Source organism: Hipposideros armiger, unplaced genomic scaffold (genome assembly GCF_001890085.2).
Source record: "Hipposideros armiger isolate ML-2016 unplaced genomic scaffold, ASM189008v1 scaffold_248, whole genome shotgun sequence".
NCBI classification, from domain to species: domain Eukaryota; kingdom Metazoa; phylum Chordata; class Mammalia; order Chiroptera; family Hipposideridae; genus Hipposideros; species Hipposideros armiger.
In genome coordinates this window covers 2,335,480-2,340,621 of record NW_017731598.1, presented here as the reverse complement: position 1 = coordinate 2,340,621, position 5,142 = coordinate 2,335,480, and the positions used below count along the sequence as shown (strand labels likewise).

General features: G+C 37.1%; 1 protein-coding gene across 5 annotated transcripts in view; it reads left to right on the top strand.

Annotated features, from left to right (window-relative positions):
* Nucleotides 1-5,142, top strand: part of SOCS5 (suppressor of cytokine signaling 5) — a 75,956-nt gene that overhangs the window by 27,026 nt on the left and 43,788 nt on the right. The window contains exon 1 of one of the 5 annotated variants that reach the window (XM_019655878.1): nt 3,780-3,883. The exons of the other annotated variants lie outside the window; for them this stretch is intronic. The gene's annotated coding sequence lies outside the window, so the exon portion shown is untranslated. Of the gene's footprint in view, nt 1-3,779; nt 3,884-5,142 lie in introns of those variants that run through there. 5 annotated transcript variants of the gene reach the window in all.

Genomic DNA, 5,142 nt, shown 5'->3' with positions numbered 1-5,142 from the left:
GGCAGCCCAGCTCCAAGTTGAGCTGGTGTTCAGCATCTTAGCTGTAGATGGCAGTGTCACTGGCCCTCATATGTGGGATCTGAACCGGGGCCCCCTGGCGTCCCAAGTCAGCTCTTAACCAATGCGCCACTCGGCTGTCCCACAGCATGGATTTCTTAGGGGTTTATTCTTTTTGGGTTCTCTGAGCTTCTTAAATCTTTATATACTTTGTGTCTTTTACCAAGTTTGGAAAGTTTTCAGTCATTATTTCCTCAAATACTTTTCTGCACTGCACTCTTTCCATTTTCTTTTAGGATGCTGGCGACACCAATGTTAGCCCTTTTGGTATCCCAAAGGCCTGTTTATTTTTTTCTCTTTGTTGTTCAGAGTAGATAATTCCTATCAGTCTGTCTTTAGGTTCACTGATTTTCTTTTGTCATCTCCATTTTGCTTATGGAGCCCATGAAGTGAATTATTTTAGTTATTGTATTTCTCAGTTCTCAGATTTCCATTTGGTTCTATTTCTTTGCTGAGACCTTCTGTTTATTTCAAGAATGTTTGCCCTTCTTGGAGCATTTTTATAACAGCTGCTTTAAAGTCTTTGTCAGGTAATTCCAACATCTATGTCATCTCAATGTTGATGTCTATTGATTGTCCCATGCAAGTTGAGTTTCCTGGTTCTTCATATGCTGAACTATTTTGGTTTGTATCCTGCAGTATTATGAGACCCTGGGTCTTGTTTAAGTTCTGTAGAGAATGTTTATTTTTGTGTTTTAGCACGCAGTCCCCTCTTGGGTTTAGCCTGCAAGTTGTAGCCAGCTTTCTGTGTATTGTGATGTCAATGTCAGTTCAGTTTTCGAAGCCTGCAGTGCTTTGCTATTTGGAATCTGCCCTGTGTGTACACTGCCCATTGACCAGTTTAAGATAGGTGACTATCTTTTTGTTTAATTCTTAAAGTTTTTGGTTTGCTGTTTAGGATGAGCTCCATGCCATGTTCAGCTTTGGAGTGAGCCCAGGAGTTTATAATCAACTTTATGGAGTTGCTTTTCAGAGTTCCTTCCAGTCAGCAATTTCCCCTATACTTTCTACTTCCCCTTTTCAGTCCTCCATCCAAAAATATCTATCTCTTTGCCCACATCCAGGGACAAGTGGTGGGAGCAGTTGGTGGGGGAAGGAGAAGTTGGGGAAGAGGTTTGCCACACTCTCTTGAAACCATAGCTTCTGGGATTGGAGAAGATTTCCCTCCCTCAGACTTGCAGGTACCTGTGGGCCCCCTGCTGTTACTGCCAGGAGTTCCTTTTCCCTGCTCTAGCCGGAACCAGAGGGCTTCTCCTGGATCACCGTCTGCATTCATGCCCACTTCCGGATTTCCCCAGTCTAGGTGGCAGGATACAAGAGGGAATAAAGTAAAATCACCCTTGGTTCCATGATACTTTGAATTCTCATGTACTTCCCCAGTCTGACTGTTGGCCAGTTGCTTTTCAGAGTCTAAATAGCTGCTCTATACGTTCTGTTTAGATTTTATCATTGTATTCCGTAGGAGAGAAAGGTGGAATGTTTTTACTCCATCTTAGCTGGCACTGGAACCCTGTAGTATGTACTTTTAAGTATGACATTCATTTATTCAACCAACATATGTAGTTATGATTTGAGTCCACTATGTGCTGAGCACTATAAATATATTATTTGCTTAATTACCCCAACAACTGTCTCCCTTTTAAACATGAGGACATTGAGGAGTTGAACTGTGTCTAGAGAACATAGATACTAAGTGACAGGCTGGGATTTGAACACAGGTATTTCTGACCCTGGGGTGTGGTCCTAGGATCACCATTATCAAAATCACATGAGAACTTGTTAGAAATGTAAAATCTCTGGCCCCACCTCAGACCTATTCTTTCAAATCAGAATTCTGGAAGTGGGGCCAGAATTTGTAATTTGTTTGATAAGCATCTTGATACATGCTATTGGGTTGTCAGAAAAGTCATGACACATTTTTGCAGTGAAAAACATAGAAAAAATATGTCATGACTTTTCCGACAACCCAATAAATTTGAGTGCCACTTCTCTATGCTGTTGGACTTCACAAGCACTAGGTATGATCTAGTTTTCCTAGCAAAACTTTAATATAAGAAGCTGAAATAACTTATCACCGTTGTTTGAGACATATGGGACTATACTGAGTAAGAACTAATTATTTTTTTTTTACTGAAGTCACGAGCATATAGCTTTAAAGTCACACTTTTCTATATTATTCAACATAACAGTAATTAAAATATAAATACTATGAGTTAAAATTTTTTAATGTGTGTATAAAAAATCAACTTAGATGTAGTTTTCAGCCAGTAAATCGCTTGGCCTCTGGAAATTACTATGTTGTATAATACTCTGTATTTAAAATTTCAGGGTATTAATGCTATTTGCCCTAGATTTCAAGGTGTCTTTTGATACTGGTTTAGATTAAGATTGGGTGGGATATAAAGGCCCATATTTGGAGGGTAAAGTCCTATTTTGGGTAATTTTGTTTTTTTCACAAAAGGTTAAATGTATAACTAAATTTAATTTGCATACCCTTCTAAGACATTTTATATAAATTTACCAATCAGAAAAAAAAAGTCTATTAGACCACATCTCCAGAATCTGTTTTTTTAATTAGTTTGTAATTCAAATATATCTTGAGGTATATGTAGATTCATAGATTAGATTAATAGATATATGTAGGTTAATTATAAAGCATTGTCTCTTGTGATAAACTTTGGAGTTAGACACACTGTTCAAATCCCATCTCTCCTCTTGATAATAGGGTGGCTGGAGATTGAGGCAGAGCAGATATTAATTTTCCATTGTAGAAATAGGTTTTATAGTTATCATTATTTGTATTAGATTTTAAGTCTGTTGCCCTGTGGTGTCTGCATTAGCAAGACACATACTAAATGCTGAGTACTCTTTAGGGAATGCCAGTATTAAGGTGAAAATGTCCTGCCCTCAAGGAGCTTACCGTCTATTGAAATAAACAGGAAAACAGTTATACAAAGAAATGATTGCTATGATAAAGATATGTACAGAGTACTGTCAGTATAGTGTGTTGAGCCAGGCTGGACCAGATGAGAGCCCAACTATTAGTACTTGAAATTGGCTGTGGTAGTATGTACACCAGAAATCAGCAAAAGCTAGATACGTACAGTTGGTTCTGCTATAACAGGACATGTGCATTCCTAAAAATCACCAAGCTTTGGGGAAAATGGGATTGGACACATTAAAAAATTTATTCAGTAACACATTTTTTAAAAAGTTAGAAACCTAATAAAAATGGTAGTACAGTTTACATGTTAAAATGGTTAAGAAAAACATGAATATAATAAATACTCATACCATGTTTTGCCTTGAAAAATGGTTGAAGTGTGTTTGTGGAAGTGGGCATGGGAAAGGTTGCCTCTTGTGAGTTATTTTGAAATGGTGGAAGGAAAGTGTCTATAATCTGAGGGGAAAGTTGAAACACCTGATGTGGATGGCTGTGGCTTCTGACACAGGTGAACTGAGGTAGCTGGAAGATGCTTGAGGTATGTGTGTGCTGTGTATTCCTACTGCTCAGGGCTTGGTGCATCTGGGTAGTTTTCTCCATTCATCTAACCATCTAACATTTAATGGCACATAAGCAAATGGGATTAATATTGTGCTCATGTTATTTCCTAATGTAACAAGCACATTGAAACAATTTTGACTTTTCAAAACAAATGTTATAACAGGACTGACTGTATCAGGGCTTTTTTTTTTTCCTTCTGAGTGCTAGTTGACCAGCACACCACTGGAGAAGGAGCTCTTCGGTTGGACTGGAGGAGTCTTAGAGAACTTGACAAAGAAGATGGCAGTTGAACTTGATGAATTGAGTATAGTACTTTGCCAGGTATTGTATAAGCAGTGGGGCATTCTAGGTAACAACAGCAGCATTGTGAGAAAGCACACAGATGTAAGCTTGGTGTGTTCAGGAAATTCTTATGTAGTTCAATGTTAAACAAAGGTTAAAACTTGGAAGGAGGGAGGAAAGAAGATAGATTCTCAATGGCCTTATATGCCACTTGAAAGAATTTACATTTTAATCCCTCAGGGGGTAGAGAACACTGAAAAATTTTGAACAGAGAATTGTATTTTCTAACACTAATTGATATGGCACTCCCTGGTGCAGATTGAATGACACCCAACTGGAGTCTGGAAATCTAGTGAGGTAAGGAGGAACTAGTGTGGGCCTTCCATTGCTTGACCTCTTTGAGAATATCATAAAGCTGTAGATGCTTACTAGCAACTATTCCTTTCTGTGTTCCTAGAAGTCACTATTACTGTAATCCTATTTCTTAATTTTAAGGCCTAGAGCCATGAGAGTTAGTCTTCTATATGGTGACAAGCCAGGTGAATTTATAACCAGCCTTCACAATAGCTAGTTTCACAGTTAGCTTCATTTTTACAATGCTTAAAAACGGTGTGGTGAATCATCATTGGAGAAGTTTTATTATTGTAATATGCATTCATTGAGAAATAATTACGTGGGTCAGAGGTGTCTTTGCCCACTGAATTCCTATTTTTGTCCAAATTATTTTATGAATAGAATAACCATTGTAAGGGATGAATAAATATAAGGGAAATTCAAGGGTTTAAAAAAATGATACAACTGCATTCCTTCACACAAAAGTTAGATGCAAATTACTTGAATACCAAGTCTAAATAAATTAAGAAAGCTATTTATCCCACCCTTTAAAATTTTAAATCTTTTTCAGTGTTCGTTAGCAAGTGTTTTGGTGTCTGTTACCAGAGTAGGCTACTGCTAAAACTCATAATCTGGTTGAAAATACCAAAGACCTTTTCTAAAAAAATTGAAAACAGGAATATCGGATAAAACATTTAAAAACCATGTCCTGTAGTTTTGTAGTTAATAAACTCCAGTATCCCACACAGTATTTAGGGTCTTATCTGCATGTAATAAATATTTGTTAAAGGCTAAAATGCAGTATTTAAGTATAAGAAGATCTAGAGACAAAAATAAATGGAAATATTATGAGGATTTTTAAGAATTTTCTGGTCTTTAAAACTGGAGAGCATAATGAATGGATTATAGATTCACAGAGGCCAAATACCCTCTCAATAATTTGCCTCTGATATTTTTTTTTTTTT